We start from the raw sequence: 19653 nt of genomic DNA on the forward strand, positions 1-19653 counted from the left end.
CTTCTTTTGCTTGCATCTACCCATTATAAGCACTGCTTTCCTAGTCTTTCCCACTCCATTTCACTTGACAAAAACAAGTAAACTGGGTGGACATTTTGACAATAATCCATTTGCCCTGATTTGGCAACTTACGTGTTGCATCCATTTCTCCAAAGCCTTCACTGTTGGTTCAAGACCCTTCAGATGTTGACCCCAAATTATAACCTTGAATTAAAGATAAATTACATTCTTTGCCCAGGCTTTGTCTGCATTTATGGAATGTGGTATAAAGCACTTAATCCAAATGTAACTCTTGGTCTTAAAAAAATATGTACCCTGTTCCCAAATAAATATGGTGGGTAATTGCTATGTCAGCTAGAACAGTACTTATGTAATTATCTGCAACAATTAAGATTTTTTTCTTCTGGATGTCTGAAACCATTAAAAAAATATCCCAGTCCCTATTAATTTATGCGTACAATTGCATGTGCATATATCCAATGATATTTAACAGGAGGAGGTTTGGACAGAAAGACCAGGATTTTAGTTCATTTTTTTACAATAGCAATGTGAAGACAGTTTTAAAAATTGAAGTGGGAAGAAAAAATTAAAACTTTTTTTAAAAAAAATCACATTTATCCAAAATTAACCCTGGCAAAGGAGTTGTAACAGATGAGAAAACCTAAGGAAGAATGTAGCATATATTGGGGGGGGGGGATCTGTCTTTTAAAAGAGCCAATTTGGTCTAATGGTTAGATCACCATGCTAAAACTGTCAACTCAAGCCCTGCCTTAGCTATGAAAGCCAGCTGGATAATCTTGGGCCAATCGTGTTCTCTCGGCCCAACCTGCCTCACAGGGTTGTGAGGAAAATAGGAGGAGGAAGATATATTGGATATGTTGCAGCCTTGAGTTATTTGTAAAAATAATAAAGGTAGGATATAAATACCGTACATTTTATAAAGGGCTATAATTGTGCAAATGGTAGTTTTCAAAAATACATCACTGAAAACATATTCCTAAAACAAATAAGTTTTTTTTTCCTTTTTGGTTGACAGGAACAGAATTTCTAGAATATGTCTTTGTTGTAATTTTTATTATCTCAAATGGCTAATTTCCAGTTATGAATTTTAGTTATCTCCATAGATAATCAACTATAAGAACAAGAAATTAAATAACCTATTATTTAGCTCTATCTACTAAACTAGATTGATGTCAATAATATATTATATTGGAATATGACAGATTCATCAAGTGAAAATATTGTGCATAAGAGGTGATCAGCTATAATTATTTCTGGCGCCACTAAAGCCAGCAACTTGACAATATCATATGTAGATGTTATAAAGTTTGGTTCACTGTGTCACTGGTCTACATAACTCATTTTTGTCCCAGTGACTAGTTATTGATTTTTCATTTTCTGTAACTTAATAAAAATATGTTTAATCACTCTAAAGCTTTCTTTTATTTCCAGGCATTGCAGACTATTTCCACAATTTAGAAATGTTTTTCTCTTTGCCAGCAAGCTTGTAATTCTTTTTAAGGGAAGCATATTAATTTATAAATAACTGAAACTTGGGAAATATGTTTCTAACAATTTTCTAAGGTAGGTAGAATATCTAGAGTATATATATATATAAACAGAACCAAACCAAACTTTTAAAATGGAAAACTTCATAAGTCATGCACCTATAGGGAGATGTCTGCAATGTTTTTATATTAGTACCAAAAATCACACCTTCAGCCACATACTTCTTAATTTTTCTGGAAATAGGCCTTTCTGTTTTTTTAATGCTAATGTTGTTGTTTTTCTTGAAGATATAAAACTGCAATTGTTGTACAACATGGCATTGCAAGGAGCACACACCTATACTAAAAAATATCAGATTTGGGTGCACAAGAACTGCTTTAAATAATTGCATACACCCTTAGGTAGATTTTCCTCTTAGTTTCTCCCTGTTAGCCATAACAGAAAAAACGTTAAGAAGTTGAGAAAAATGAGCCACTTTTTCAGCTCTTAAGTCCAGAAATGTGATTCCTGTTTGGGAATATCTTTCATCATTAGATGACTGATGATAATTTAACTTAGTTTTAATCTGCTAGAAGCTCCAGATGTAACCAGGAATGCTGCCTAGAATTGAATAATACTGGAAATATACTTCCATTTCTTTCATATGTACTTTTTTCAGTTAAAATCTCTCATGAAGTATTAGTTGTATTTCTAAGATATAACTCTGGAAACAACTTAGCATCATTTCCCCCCCCCCCCTTTGTGTGTGTGTGTGTGTGTGTGTGCGCGTGTGTGTGTGTTTGTGTTTGTGTGTGCCTTGCCCAGGAAACCCTATACATATTATCAAAATGGGTATATTTGTTAGTCATCCACTTTTCTCCTAGGAAATCAGGGAGGCATTAATATTACCCACCACTACAATTAGAACCCCGGTTTGAACAGAGAGAGTCCAAATCAGCTTGTGTTAGAGGACAGGCAGGAACCTTTGTTTCCTGGCCTTAGCACAGCAGCTTAAACTACAGGTGTTCCTCAACTTACAACAGCTTGCTTAGTGACTGTTCGAAGTTACAACATCACTGAAAAAAGTGACTCACGACCATTTTTCACATTTACAACCATTACAGCATCCCCTTGGCCAAATGATCAAAATTCAGATGCTTGGCAACTGATTCATATTTATGACAGTTGCAGTGTCCTGGAATCGTGTGATCACTTTTTGCAACCTTCTGACAAGCAATGGGGAAGCCAGTTACACTTAGCAACTGCAGTGATTCATTAAACAACTGTGGCAAGACAGGTCATAAAATGAGGCAAAAGTCACTTAACAAATTTCTCACTTAGCAACAGAAATTTGGGGTTCAATTGTGATTGCAAGTTGAGGACTATGTATATTACACCTCACTGATAGTATTTTTTGTTTGGTCTAGTGCGATACAATATTATCAGAGATATTGAACAAAGCATGTCAGGTCCCTAAGTTTTCTAAGTGATGCCTCTGTACAAAATATATGTGACTGGGCTTGTACTAACTAGTATTTAGAAATATTGTCTTATATTACAGAACTCTTTCAGAATCAAAGGACTTTTGAATGGAATGTTGCTCACTCAGACAAATATCAAAATCAGTGTGTTCCAACTTGTATTGGAATTATGTTTCACAAAATTAATAAAAATTTAATAAAAGGTTTGACTGCTACATGTGATATTTTTTTGAAAAAACTAAAATAATACAGATACTTTCAGTTCAATCATACTAGGTTCTTCAGGAGTATAGTAGCAAACTGATTTAATTCAAAATATAGTCGCCATCAGTAAACCAGGAAGTGTTTTTCAGTCCTAAGTTAAATGCTTAAAAGGACAAAAATGAAATTGACACTGGTCTCAGAGCATGAAAAAGTTATTTCCAGTTCAGGTATTTTCTAAGACTGTTAATCTTTCCTCTGTTACAGGAAGCACCGTTTTCCCATTTTCCTTCCTGTGATCTGTCAATGATTAATAATTTCCTGTAGTCCAGAAGAATTTCCCCTCAAATATAATACCAAATATGCATCTTTTCACATGCATATTAATTTTGCTCATTCTATTATTTCCTTCAGACACTGGAAATCTTCACATGTTTAATATCCAGATAAATGTGAAAGGAACTGTGGGATGGGAAGAAAAAGATATTTAATTCTAAAAGTCTCCATCTCAGAGCAATGCCCACAGTCACAGTTGACTTGCTAAGGAATGTTTACTGCTCCTCCCTTCAGCCTATATCTTCCTCAGGGAAAGGGTGGGCAAACCTCACAGCTGTCTGATGTAAGCACAGTTACAGTTCCAGAGCTCTGGCTGCAAACTGAGTGTCTGCGTACGCAACCAAAATATCTATGTTTTGAAATCACATCACTCTAGGACTATTTGGCAGGATCAGCTGATGCTAACTCATGAGTAACATCTGAAATATTTAAAACCCTAGTAACATGAAATACATAGTTGTGCCTCAATCTTTAATTAAAAACACTTTTACACACCTGTCTACCCAAACGCTTGTGAATATTACATTCTCAGTAAAGTAAGCTGTTTAGAAGTAAGTGGGAATTATATACAAGCAAATATTCTTAAGATTAAGGTCATGTGCCCAACACTTCCAAGTATTCCAGTGGTGAGTGCAATAGATACCCTACAGCTTCAATTGACAAACTGACCTATGGTTTTTAACTTGGTGTCAATTTCATTGATTAGAACAGTGTAAAATCATCTTAGGTTTTTAGGAAATAAGGTGTTCTTTTAAAAAAACCATTAAACTGTATGTACATTTTTTTTTTAAAAAAATCTGTATTTCTCAATAATAAATGGGCTAAATAATTCCAAAATAATTATTGCTATTGAAGAACATTTCCCTTTCCACCAGACATTTTTTTTCTTTTCAACCCCAAATCCCTTTATTCCCTATGGAATCGTGAAGGCCAGAAAAATTCAGGGTTAAATAAGCTTTAATTACTATCACATGCACAAAGACTTAATAAGCGTATCATTTTTTTAAAAAACTCTTTTTAAAGTGGCATCTTTTCCTTTTTTTAATTTAAAATAACCATGCAGATGGTTTCTTAAGGACTTCTCTGCAAATTGCTTTCAGTGAACTCCTTCAGTCACAGATCACTGCAAAAAATCATGTGGAGATATTCAATGCTCAGTTCTACCTGGGTGTCCTATTATTTTTAGTGGACAGAACCAAAGAGAATTTTTTATCCGAAGACTAAAGAGTGGTAAAGATAGAAAATGTCTCAGTGTGAAGTGGAATGCCAAACTTATGGGGGGGGGGGGGGGAAAGGAAAGAAAGAGTGTTGGGATTATGGATGATTGAGTCCTGTAAGGCAGAAAAAAAATAGAGCTCTGGACCATAATACAGATATTGTGGCTAGAACTCCAAATTTTAAAAACTATGCTCAAATTTGCATCACATCTGGATGATATTCATTAGGATGCTGTTTTTCAGATTCAGTTGCTTATCTTTGCTGCTATCAACATTTGAGCAGAAACTATATATAGAGTCAATATAGATAACTATATTTTTCAGTAGAAAAAAAGCATCCCACAATTGCAGAAGGCTGATAGAGAAGACTGTATTTGACCAGCAAAATGACATGAGGAAAAGATTACCAACCTTTTGTCCTGTTCTCCATCAATTCCACCATTCTGATCAGAATCAAAGCCTGTCATAGTTGCATAGTCTAAAACAAAATGGCTTCAATTCATGTAATGTTCTTTATCATGTACACAAAAATGGAATGGACCAGTTCCAGTTGAAAATTAATGAGTAATCAGTTTTCAATACTTTGTAATGGTCCAGTGGGACTGAACTATTCAGTAAAGGCATGGTTTCCATCTTCCCTGATATATGAAAATGGTGAAATTCCATACCTTATCCTAATCATGAACTGAAGAAACATCTCCCTCCTCTCTGAGATTTACTCAGCTTCTTTTGTATTACATTTCAAGTGAGATTGTCAACATCAATTAGTGTTAGCTGGAATGCAAAAACCTTTTTTGTCATTTTAGTATTGACATTTGCCCATAGGAAATTGGGTGAAAAATCTGTCTTCTTTTTTCCTATACGCTCAAGTGAAGTAACCTTAAAACTGCAATGGCCACTGACACTCAAATTAAGTCTTCTGCATTGTATTACTATTTTTGAACAATGTACTGTAGATTTTTAAATTACAGCTGTAAACCCTGCTATTTATTATTTATTTATTTATTTATTTATTTATTTATTTATTTATTTATTTATTTATTTATTTATTTATTTATTTATTTATTTATTTATTTATTTATTTATTTATTTATTTATTTATTTATTTGCTGCCTTTGTTATCTCTACAAATAATACAAAGCAGTAAATATATCCAACACATCTTCTTGCTCCTATTCTCCCCATAATAATAAAATTCCCCTGTTTCACTGGCCCAAAGTCACGCAGCTAGCTTGTTTGGGCTTAAAGTTACATTGTCCTGATTTCCCCTGATGCCTTAACTATCAAATCAATTTGTCTCTCTATAGTAGGTATATGTTCACTGGAGTTTTAAAAGATGAATATAAAATCTCAACCTCTGTATTAAAATTTTAGTCAATGAAATTTGGTGATTTTTTTTTATTTTCTCTTTTCCTTTTTCTCTAATACATACTGTACTTCTGTAAGGGGAACAGAATAATATAATGGTATTTGAAAATGTTGATACTGTATCACATTATACGTTTGTACTATACAACAGACCATCACAGCTATAAAATAATTGTATTCATATATCCTACATGTTTTACTTTCACTTTTTGCACCTTATTTCATTTTCGTATGACTTTGCTAACTCATAATTCCAGTGTTGAAACTTAATTATTCATAAGCAATTTGTTTCAGGCTTGGATTAGCTTCCTTCAAATAAAGTCAGTCTAAGACTGAAGCTTATATTTCAGAAAAAGAGAAAGTTGGAAAATTATTTTTAGTAACTCTTGGTACTCCTTTCCTACCGAAGCCTTTCTTAAATTCCTATTTATCTTGGCTGATTAGTCTTCAGCTTTCAAAGGGCAACAGATTGTCTATGTGCAGAAACAAGTCTTTCTGTTTGTTTGAAACCTGTTATGCATAATTTTCATGTGGTGCCCTTTTCATATTTTATGTATTATCTAAATGGCTATGTAAGTATTCCCTACTCACTTTTTCCAGCCAATTCATAATTTTATGTATTTGGCTGTATTCCCACAAGCAGACTTCTTCAGCCCCCCTCTTTTCCAAACCAAGATTTCTGAATCATCCTAGCTCTGCTTTCACAGGGTCTTAATTAGGATAAAAATGAAAGCATTACTCTAAATCCAAAGCATTTTAACTGGAGAGTAAGTCCCATTGAGTTCATAATTTTTAAGGATATGTTTGGAATTGGGCAATTAATTTTTTAATGTATACACATATGGTTCCCTTACAGTAAATGTTGGACTCAGTTAATTACATCATGCAGCATGGTAAAATGATTCCAGGGTTCCCAAGGAAACTGTTTTCACTAAACAACAGGATTCCTTCATTTTAATCTTATGCTCACACAAGGCAAACATTTGGTTTTATCTAACGTTGCAGCAGTTTCAGACTATATAATCCTCTAGTGGCTATCAAGATCAGCAAGGATAAGTTGGGCGGTTCAAAAATGTGAAAAATAAATAAATAAATAAACTTGTTCTTGGTTCCAGAGAAAAAGTCTCTTGAGACTGCATCAGGCATTGTTAGAAGGCCACTTGTATTTTGATTCACTACATTTGGCGATATGCCAAAAATCTATGCTTGGCAAGCTTGGAGGCATGCTGGAAAAGGACATTAATCCTAACTATAATTTGATTGATTATTTTTAAAGTTTAGTTGACTTTAACCTACCTTCTATCTTTGCTTGGATTAATTTAATTTTGCTCATGCTGTCAGATTGGTTTGTTTTGCATCTTTGGCTGTGAAGACAATTTAGTACCTGACTGTACAATCATTAGAAGTTGAGTATGATGATTTTCCATCAGCAATTATCTGTGCAAAAATAGCTCGTCTTTTCGTTATACTACACTTTGTTAGGGAAGAAAGATTATTAAATTTCTGACTGAATGTGGAAGAATTCCCCTGTGATAACAGAATTATCTGTTCAGTGTTACATAGAAAGACCAATTCTTTCATAGAAAAGATACAAAAATATAAGAAAAATAAAAGTATAAAATATTTTTAACACATCAAAAAGAAAATTATCTTTTGGGTGTAAGAATTTATATTTATATTAATAAATAATGAATAATTTATTTCAAAGGATGAATTTTTCCATTTGCTGTCCCGCCCTGCAGGCTTGAAATAGAGAATAAATATGCATAGTAACTTTTCTGAAGGAGAGCCATGGCTACAATCACACTATATCAAAACCTCTCTTAGAGGGTTGCAGTAGGTAAGTTAAATATGTTACCTTAATTACTTTTTTTAAAAAAAAAAAAACCTGGGTGCTTTGGATGGCATCCAAAATGGGAAAATAGTTCCATGTGTTCAACAACGAAAGGAGAGGAAAATTCAAAGGAATTGCGGTGTAGCATAAGAAGCTGCTTTTTAAAGTGATCTCATGAAATACAAAACCCATTCTGCATATACAAGATGTAATAGATAGTAAGCATGCAACTTGCTTTCTTTAACTTGTGTGGCCTTATATACTTTAAAGTGTATAGTAAAAAATTCAGGTCTAACATGCACAGTTGAATCCAACAGAATAACAGAACTAAAAATCCAAGAAGTTCTTCCTTTTAGTTAACCAAAAAATAATAGCAATAGCATTTAGACTTATATACCACTTCATAGTAATTTACAGTACTTGTCTAAGAGGACTACAGAGTCAGTATATTGCCCCCAACGATGTGGATCCTCATTTTACCGACCTCAGAAGAATGGAAGGCTGAGTCAACTTTAAGCAGCTCAGAATCGAACTCCTGGAGTGAGCAGTGAGTTAGCCTGCAGTACTGCCTTCTAACCACTGCACCTTGGCTCTTATCTTATGCCTAATTCTCTTTGAACACCATTGACAGTGTGATTAAAAAAAAAGAATAATCAAGAGGCTTCATTTTGTCACACAAATACAGCTGATATTTGACGGAGATGTATCTCAAAACGTTTGAGCTCATATCATTACAAGATGGGCAGCAAATAAATAAATTGATTAATTAAATATATAAATTAGTAGGCAAGTAAATAAGTATGTTTTGGGGATAAACCTTAATTTTTTTTACTATGATCTGATTTCAGACTGCTGCCAAAAAGGGCCAAACCATACCAACATATAGATTTGTTCCCATTCCAGAAAGGAGAATTTGTATTTCTACAAAATGGTGCTTCAGGAACAGATTCTCTTGACTAGAAATGAGTAACAAGAACTATGCAATTTTTGGTCTACCTCTAATCACTTGCAACAACTCATGGTAGTTGATTCCAGATCAGGAAGCCCAGACATGCTTTAGATAGTGGTCCTACTATGCAGCTTATTGCACAGATGATTACTCTAGCTATAAAAATCAGGTTGAAAATCAGGGAATAACTGTTCACTTAAAATCCTATAATGATCTGAAGGAAAGTGCTAACAAATAACTACTATCAATAATTAAAGTCATTATTTAAAAGTTCATTCAAATAGTTACCACAAGATGCCAGCAGTTCTTTATTATAGGCTTATTGTTTGGATTCTTGTAATCCAAACCACTTTTATGACATTGCATAGAAGAGCAGATCTTCAAATAAAGAATTAAAGAGTTGTGTCAGAATAAAAATAAACCTTTTTCTTCAAGGTTAGAATAGAAATAAAAACTTTCTTGACAATTATAATTATTTTGAAATGATGTTAGTCTAATTTCCTCAAATGCAGAGATTTTGTCACTAAGAATGAAGGTGAAAATATTTATCATTTAAATAGCAACCAGATGTGCTGTGGCTCTCACTTTCAATGATGTCTTCTATATAAATTTTTAAAAACCTACGATGTATTGCATAATTACTGAATCTATGAATTAGCATTTGCTGTTTTTTCCCATTTTCAGTCTTCCGGTAGGCAAAAGTGTTGTTTTATAAGCCTTTTTCTACTTCTCCTGTGTTGAAATCATCCCAGCTTTTTAATATTTGAGAAAGCAAATGGAAAACTGGCCATTTGGAAACAAGGAAGTGAATCTAAAACAAGCAGGTAATTTTTCTAAGTCTTTGGAATAGCTCTAACAATCATAGATTTTTTTTTACATTTCATTGGGAACAAATTGAATTAACAAATTAACATAAGGCAAGCTTGGGAATTACTAGAATTACCGATCTCTCTATTTCATATCGCAGATTCAGGAATATCCACTTTGTACATATTATGTCTAATCCATCAGTGAGATTACAAAGAGGATAAGGATATACCCATATGTGTATAGGAAATTCTAGATATAGGCAAAACAAGAACTTTATGAAATCTTTTTATTATTCCTATTCTACTTTGCCAGTTTTAGAGCAGAAACGTTTCTGCTAGATATTATCCTTTCTTTTCTGACCAAACTGAATAATAAGAAATCTACACTATTTAAAGTAATTTATTCAGTTTCCCACAAAGATGTTTTATTTCACTTTTTTGTCTCAAATCTGATCCAAATACTTTGAGAAACAACATATTCTGAAGATGTGTAATAAATGTTAATGGTTATTCACAGAGATTTATGACTAAATATCCCCAGTGACTAATATGTCTTACAGCTATACCAACCCAAGGCTAAGATTTTTTTTTTGTCTCTAAAAATAAACAGGGCTCAGGCTCTTTAATAATTCCATGGGAGGCCAATAAAGAAATCCTGGGGTACAATAAGAAATACTTTTAGTAATTAAACAGTGTTGCAATTGTCTTCTAACCAATAGCCAACATAAGGAGTGAAGGTTAACTCCATAGAACATTCTCATTATATGTAACAAAAACTGGATTGGAAACTTTTAAAAATATACAGATATAGAATTTAATCAAAGTCTGAAATGCATTTAAACGCCTACACTTGCAGTAGCTCCATATGAAAATTTAGGATAAGGAATATTCAGTAAAAATCAAACATGGATGGCTTTATAAATCTAAATGATAAATAAATACATAACGTAATTCCTATACTTTGTAAAGAATTTGTAAGGAAAGGTGTCTGCTGAACTTCAAGAATATTTATGCAATTTGCTAGGCCATAAATCAGTTTGATCACTGTATCAGTTTGGCTCCATAGTCTGACTATGTTTATTATTTGCAAATTTGTATTGTATTTATTGTATTGATGTTATATGATGGATGGAATGATGAATGCAAAAAATAAATCCAGTATATGCTAAGAAATACTGAGGACTATTCTTCATAGCAAAAATGTTATTTTTAAATAAGCAGGTGTATGTGTGTGTGTATGTATGTATGTATATGTATGTGTATGTATGTGTGTGTGTGTGTATATATATATATTAGTGTGTATGTACACACACACACACACACACACACACCATCACTAAATAATCTCAGTTAGGTCCCTCACAATATGTCTAAAATGAAAAGCTTCCTATTGTGAGTTAATACCTAAATCCCCCACCCCCAACACACACACATTATAGCCTGTATCATATCCAGGTAAAGCTTTGAAGTTTTGTTAAAACTGGTGAAATCTTGCAAAATCTTGGATAGGTATCATACAAGTGTCCTTTTATATGTTATCTGTTATTTGTAAAGCAAGTATATCATGACTGAGTTCTTCCCTTCTCAGTCTGATCAATTCAGCCTTTTCTTTGTCCTTCATAAGATGCACAACAACATCCTGGAATATTATCTATAATTCTCATAAGCAAAATGAGATAATGAGACACTCAGAAGGGGAAGCAACACTGACTTCATTACTAGTGTTCCTAAGATCTTCATCAATGATTTGGATGAGGGAATAAATGGGGAACTCATCAAATTTGCAGATGACACCAAGCTGGCAGGAATAGCCAACACTCCAGAAGATAGGCTTAAGATACAGAAGGATCTTGACAAACTTGAACATTGGGCACTATCTAATAAAATGAAATTCAATGGTGAAAAGAGTAAGGTTCTACATTTAGGCAACAAAAACGGAATGCACAGGTACAGTATAGGTGGTACCGTGCTCAATAGTAGTAACTGTGAGAGGGATCTTGGAGTTCTAGTGGACAACCATTTAAATATGAGCCAGCAGTGTGCAGCAGCTGCCAAAAAAGCCAACACAGTTCTAGGCTGCATCAACAGAGGGATAGAATCAAGATCAAGTGAAGTGTTAATACCACTTTATAATGCCTTGGTAAGGCCACACTTGGAATACTGCATTCAGTTCTGGTCGCCACGATGTAAAAAAGATGTGGAGACTCTAGAAAGAGTGCAGAGAAGAGCAACAAAGATGATTAGGGGACTGGAGACTAAAACATATGAAGAACAGTTGCAGGAACTAGGTATGTCTAGCTTAAGAGAAAGAAGGACTAGGGGAGACATGATAGCAGTGTTCCAATGTCTCAGGGGTTGCCACAAAGAAGAGGGAGTCAAGCTATTCTCCAAGGCACCTGTGGACAGAACAAGAAGCAATGGGTGGAAACTAATCAAGGAGAGAAGCAACTTAGAACTGAGGAGAAACTTCCTGACAGTTAGAACAATTAATCAGTGGAACAGCTTGCCTCCAGAAGTTGTGAATGCCCCAACACTGGAAGTCTTTAAGAAGATGTTGGATAGCCATCTGTCTGGAACGGTATAGGGTTTCCTGCCTAGGCAGGGGGTTGGACTAGAAGACCTCCAAGGTCCCTTCCAACTCTACTATTGTATTGTATTGTATTATTGTAAGAATGAATGGATCTCATTGGTAACAGTGGTATTCTATTTCTACCAAACTTTGCAATTGTCCAGAAATTAGCAGCAAAGAAAATCCATCTACTGTCCAACTTTCCTAATCACAAATTCACATGTGTGTGTGTGTATGGGTGTGTGTGTAGATTTTCATGGGTGTAGGCATGCTAGTCTTATTGTATTCGGTCTTTTCCCATGTAAACGTTGTCTTGGCGATCTGCAGCCCACAACCATAGAGCGTACTTCCAGAGTGGCATCCGTCCTCCGTGCTTTGAAAAAAAACCTCAAACAGCGGACGGCGCCAGCAGCGGAGATGTCCTTCGCGCGAGTGGGGAGCAGAAAAGCCGCTGCGCAACTGCCCTCTCCAGCCATGCAGAGCCCCATTCACTCACCTAGGGGCATTCCGAAGGCACCGAGCCGCGAGAGGCGGATGGTGGCGAACAGGCGCTCGCGTTGCTTGGTGCCTTCCGGGTACTGCTAGGTCGGTCAATGGCACTATACCCAGCTGGAAAGGGTGATTGCTGGGCGGCTGCTCGCAAGCTTGGTCACCTCATGGCTGCTGTGTTGCTGCTGCGACAGCGCAACACAGCAATTCGACCCTGAGGCTGTGCCCGGCTCTTCGGGAACCCAGTTGCAAGGGAGCAGCCATCCGGCAACCCAAAAATAATAAGCCTCCCCTTTAATAAGCCTAAGACCATATTTTGTGGGTCAAAAAAATATAAGACCCTGTCATATTTTCAGGGAAACACGGTATTTCTTCTTGTTGCTGTAAGTTGCTTCTGGGTGGATTACTAGAGCAAAGAACATTGCTGACTGCAGTCTGATTTTATTGGCTTCATCTGGGTTGATTTTGGTGAGTGTAGCTTCAACTCCGCATATGATGTCTTCAGTGGGGGTGCGTTTAGGGGCAACTGCAAAGTTGAATCCTCTGGAAAGGACATTGATTTCAGCTGTGGTGAGGGTTCTGTCTGATATGTTGTGTACTGTTTATTTCATGAGTTGCTGTGGAGGGGGGGTTGGGCTTCTGTTGTTTTTCTAGTCTGTGGAGTTTGTTGGTGTGTTTGTCTGTTTTGTAGGAGGTTTCTGTTTCGGCTCTCCAGAGGGCTAGTTGTTTGGATTTGTCCCAGAGTGCTGGGTGGATTTTGTTGCTGAGTTTGAGGTGAAGAGTGAGTAGATCTCAGTTGGTTTGGTCTAGTAGGAATCTTTTCCTGTGGAGTTTGTTTCTGATTAGGGCTAATTCAGTTGTTTTCAGGATCCTTACGGTGGCTGAGGTTTTTGAATGGAATTTTAGTTGGAAGCATGTGGGGATCAGGCTTTTGTCTCGGCAGTTGCGTAGGAATGTGAGGTCACATAGGATGTGAGGTCACACACCAACAAACTCTATGGCCTCTCCAAGATACACAAAGAAGGAACACCACTCAGACCCAGAGTCACCTCCATAGGCTCACCTCTACAGAATCTTGCCAAATTCCTTGCCAAACAACTCCAACCCTACACAGAATCCATCACCTCACACGTACAAAACTCACTCCACTTCATAGAAACAATAAAGAAACAAAACCTACAACCCAGTGACCTACTCGTGAACTTCAATGTCATATCCTTCTTCACTCAAGTGCCTATAAAAGAAGCCTTGACAGCTATCCAGAACAAACACAACCCCCCTAAACAAACCCTGGACCTGACCAACCACTACCTAACCAACACATACTTCATCCATAATGGACAAAGATACAAACAGATAGAAGGAGCACCCATGGGATCACCCCTCTCACCCGTCATCACAAACTTATACATGGAACATTTTGAAACTAATGCCTTAGATAAATCTGAACACAAACCCAAACTCTGGCTTAGATATGTTGATGACACTTTCGTGATTTGGCCACTCGGGAAAGAAAAACTGGACAACTTCCTCAGACATCTCAACAGCCTATACCCCAAAATACAATCACCATGGAAATAGACGCAAACAACCAACTTCCCTTTCTGGATGTCCTAATCTACAAAAAACCCAATGGCTCCATAGGCACATCATCTACTGGAAAAAAAACACACACCAACCGCTACTTAAACGCACAATCCCATCACCACCCTGCACAGATCAACTCTGTTGCCAAGACCCTCATATCCAGAACCAAACGCCTAGCCAACAAAGACCATCTGAAAACTGAATTATGCACTCTCACAAATGTATTAATCTCCAATGGATTCCAAAGAAAAACAATTACCAACCTAATCCAAAGGGAGACTCCCCCCAAAAACCAAGACACAGAACAGGACAACTGCAGTGCCCTCCTCCCTTATATCAAAGGCACCACAAAATTTTCCACAAACACAATATCAAGACAGCCTTCAACACTGACCAAAAAATAGCCAACATCTTAAGAAACCCCAAAGACAAAATCCAGCTAGAAAACCAAGGAATCGGTGGAGGCACCAACGTCGCGACAATACGGACGTGCGGTCTCCATGCTCTGAGACCGCAGATGATATTTTTGCCGCTGGGTGGTCCAATCGGACCTAAACTGTCCCGCAGAGATGGTGAACAGGAAGCATATGTCTTGCTAATCTCAGGGACATCACAAAGTCCCTGATCGATCCAAGAGAAGTTCTTCAAGCCGGCGACAAAAAATCCAGCCATTAGGCTGATGAAGTCAGGGCGGCACCAAAATGGAAAGATACAGAAAGAGAAAGTGTTTCCAGCTGGTGAGGAATTTTTACCATTTTAAAAGAGACTGCCTATAAAAAACTTAAAATTAATTTAAATTGGAGAATAGAAGAAATAAGCAGCGGATTTTAAGTTTGGAATGGGTTTGGACAGTGGGTTATCTTATTTTTTAAATGCTATTTTCATGGATGGAATTTATGCAAGCCTTTTAAAACGAATGGATTAAGTTTTCTTCCTCTATTTTTTTCTTTTATTATTCTTTGTAACCTATGGAGTTAAATTCTCCTCTTTCATTACTGTGGGTGTTCTTCTAACTCATTCAAGAATCAGACTTTTTTTTTTACTTGAAATACAAAAAAGAAACAAAAAGAAACAAAGAAAATTGCAACAATAACACTGCTACTGGGAGGCTGGAGGTTTATGTATTGGAAACGAAACACTCTTACTTTTCTCACTGATTATCCTGGCTTGGCACTCCAAGGTCTCACTGCTTGTTTATAGAGAGTGATAAGAAGAAAAGCATACAGATGTCCCTTTGAAGTATATCTTTAACTAGAGAAAAGTGAAAATAAAACATTATTGTGAATCTATGCTTAATCTTATTAAAACTTTCCAAGCCAGAGCAGTGTTTTTTAGCTGGAGATAATGGCAAAATTTCAACAGCAGAAAGAAACTTTAAGTCTGCAAAAGATATTCTCGGAAAAACAGAAATTATCAAACACATATGAGAGGATAGAGAAGAAGTTGGAAGCCTTAGAGCATCTAACAGTAAGATATGATGAAGAAGTTGGAGATGTTTATCAAGTGGAAAAAGTGGTGGTTAAAATCCTAAAATCGAAGAGGAAAATGAATATAAAGAAATTAAATTTGTTAATATTTATGGTGATTGGTTTGTCTCTGAAAATGGAAAGAGTGGAATACTGAAAGAGGAATTAACTGGAGGGGAAATCTACCCCAGATGGCAAGATACAGAAGAAGAAAAAACAAAAGAATTTATGGATTTAAAGAGAGAAATTTTATTAGCAACATCATTGATAACACTATCGACAATCAAAGATAAACTGGTTAAGGAAACAGAAGAAGGGCATCAAAATTACATGAGAGATTTTATAAGCAAAGAGTTGCTAAGAGAAGTCCATACAAAGTTGATTAAGGAGATGAATAGAGGACTGATACCACAAATGGCAGAAGATATAAGACTGTTTTTCTACTGGAAAGATACAGGTTGATAGATGGAAGAGTATAATTTAAAACTAGTTAAACTTAGTGAAATTTAGAAACAATAGATATAGTTAAATAAATAACTGATAATGATAATAATGTATACAATGTGTAGTGTTATGATAAGTAATAATTGGATATGAATATTGAATGATACCCATGAAAGGAAGATTAGAAATTCTTTTGGATTATATATAAAGGTTAATAAAAAAGAACTAAGTTAGATACAGTTAAGTCTTGATTATTGGGGGGAAATGTTATGATACAGTATATAGTTAAATAAAGGACGGATAATGATAACAACGCATATATAGATATGGGTACAACATAAGGAAACTGGATGTAAATTGTGATTTGGAAAAGAGGATTAGAAAACATAGTTATTAAATATTATGGATGTTTAGCTAGAATAGGACATAAGGATTCAGTGTTATTGGAGGATTTAAGAAATAGTAAATGAAATGCCAGTATGTGGATATGTATTAAATCTTGGTATATTTTATGATGAAGGACGTTTAAACAATTATAGTCAAATGAAAATGGAAGTATGATGATGGTAACATGTATAAATATCTGAGTTAAAATACTTGAGTTAATATGAATTAGGTTTGTTGACTGTGGAAGAGATGCACGAAAGCCTTTTTGTAACCAACCAATATATTTCCTACAGTATGTAAAGAAGCTTCAGAGGCTACATTAATAATAATTCACTGCTGCTTTCATAAACATCTTTACCACTTTGTTCTCCCACCCACCCAGACATCCAAAATGGCTGTGCTGAGAGAAGCTTCACATTTGCCTGGCAAAAGACACAGCTGTTGTAATAATAGGAAGGAGGGTGCTTCATTTATTGTCTTACATATTGTATTGTACTTTTATTGAAGAATTTACATATACTTAACAATGATACATTTTTTTAAAAATTATAATGACTATAATACTTTTCTTTCAGTATACTTAGTAATATGAATTCTAAAGTATCTACAGAGAATATTTTATCACCCAAATTATTTCTCCTGTTATATTTTGTTGTATCTGATGGATAGGTGACATGTTATCTGTGAAAATCAATATGTCCAGGAATGTCTAATTACTGCTCAGTATTGGGAAACTTACCTTACTAGATTAGATTTGGCATATGGGGGCTTTCATTATTTTTCAATTTAAAAAAGATATAGAGAACAACCACAGCATTTTGCTTTCTGCTGCACTTTATAAGGAGAACCAGTGCTTCCCCACAAGTCATTTAATTATAACAAGGTAGTTTTAAAATTCCTGACATGTTTCCAAGTCCCCCAAACCTATTGTATCTCATTTTCCCACTTGCACAGTATGCTCTAATTCCGTTGACCAATTTCTTAATGCTTTTTAAAGTATTTTACAAACATTTTATATTATTCAGAATTTTGTATCTTACAGCTCATTTATTTTCCAAAGCTCAAACGTTGTAACCACATAAATATTAGGAAACTTAGAAATTACTGGTTTCTGTGCATGTGTGAATCCTGTCAGACATAATTCTCAATAAATTAAAAGACTGGAAGACCGAGCAAGGCAAGAATAACAATTTAACAATAATCATTTGAAAGGTAATATGTATTGAATAGTTTCATGAGACCAATAAATAAAATATAAAGCCTAGGTTTATATCATATCCTTACATTATTTTATTCTATTCTTTTACTTCTTATTACTTTTATCTACCTGACTCTCATAATGCAAATTATTTAGTGGCATACATTTTTTTAGAAAAAGATACTATGAATGTGAACTCACAACAACAAAATGAGCGTACAAAGAAATCTCCAAGAAAAAAATTAGTTACAAAAGTTAGCAATGAAAACATTTTAATTAATGCTTCAGCATACAAATATCTTCAAATTCTGCAAGTTAGCTTGCAGATTTCCATAAGACCAAATACATTTATAAAAGTAACACACAAAACACATCTTATTGAAAAACGATTTGTATTGAATACATTTTAAATAAATGTGTAAAACAATACAATTACTACAAGTAAAATTAAAACTTGTTAAATAATTTTTCCCATTTTTTTATTTGGTTGGCCTCCATTTTATAAAAGCCAATGCTACTTCTCCAATCCCACATCTCGTGAAAATTGTGCTCATAGCCATTTTTTGCCAGCACTCTATTGCGTTACTTCTGTGATTGATGAAATAAAGAGCTAGGCTTCCCTTTCTTTTGAATATAACTATTTTATATATTCACTGGTATTCACTTAAAGCCAACCCAATTGTCCTCAGAGAATGGCATGCACAAGCACAACATTATAAATGTTAATAGGAAACGGATCTGAACAAAGAATCACATTTCCCTATTATATTGTGTTTCTCTCTTAGTACAACATGTCAGCTTCCGTCACAGCTGCCTGTTTTTCCTTGTTATTTCAAGGGAAGCAGCTATCATTTGCCTCTTCTTTTCAATCTAATTTATTTCCTATTATAGACTCCTGCCAGCAAGGTCATATATTATGGTGCTGTTGAATCTAAGCCTTGTTTATAGGTCTTAAAACATATAGAGGCAAAGATATTTGATGGAGCTAAGGCAAGTAAGCATTACAGATCATTGTGAAGCAAGCCCAATGTTGAATACATTACAACTAGCATAACAAAAAAGAGAAGATAAACAAAGCAGTTAGGGCTGTAATCCCCATAAAGAATTGCATTTGGAGTGATAAATAATGTTCTCCACCCTATGGGAAAAATTTGTCTCCTATACAAAAAAAATATTACACAAGTGGTTCTGTGTCAGTCTTAAATTTACTGGATCTCTAAAGGAATTAATTTAATTTTATTCCTTAAAATTAAAATAATAGAAGCAAGAAACCTTGATTTGATACTAATTTATACATCTGAACATGTTATTTCTATGTACAGGTTTAATAATGTAACAATTAGGAGATTTATATGTAGATAAAAAGGCAACAGGGAAATCTAAGCAATGCAACATACTTTTAGAGAAAAAAGTCCTAAAAGGTAATAAAACTAATTAATCAATATATGAACTGTTTAAACTCTTTGAAGTCAACTATCCATTTTGTTTTGTCTCTCATTATTTAGCATCGATTTAAGCATATTTTTGTAATTAGGCATTAAACTTTTAGAATAAAAAAAAGATTGCAAATATTCACATTGAAATTTTTTGCACATTTACTCAGAATAGAGTTTCTGAACTGTGCAAGTGAGTAAACATGGCTAAGTTTTAAGTGTCTGTAGCAATTAAATTTAAATGATTTTAAATAATGAACTGACTAAAGTCTTCTAAATACTGTTTTTGCATAGTTTCATGTTTAAACGGAATGTCATACAAGTTATGTTGAAATCAGTATTAGTTGGTTCAATAATCTTAATTATTAGTATTTAATATTTATGGTTTATCCTCATG

The 19653-nt window shown here is 34.7% G+C and overlaps 1 protein-coding gene across 1 annotated transcript in view; it reads right to left on the minus strand.

Moving 5' to 3' along the window:
- Positions 1 to 19653, minus strand: part of CREB5 (cAMP responsive element binding protein 5) — a 267317-nt gene that overhangs the window by 105046 nt on the left and 142618 nt on the right. The gene's annotated exons all lie outside the window — the stretch shown is intronic.

Source organism: Natrix helvetica (genome assembly GCF_964273705.1).
Source record: "Natrix helvetica genome assembly, chromosome: Z".
Taxonomy (NCBI): domain Eukaryota; kingdom Metazoa; phylum Chordata; class Lepidosauria; order Squamata; family Natricidae; genus Natrix; species Natrix helvetica.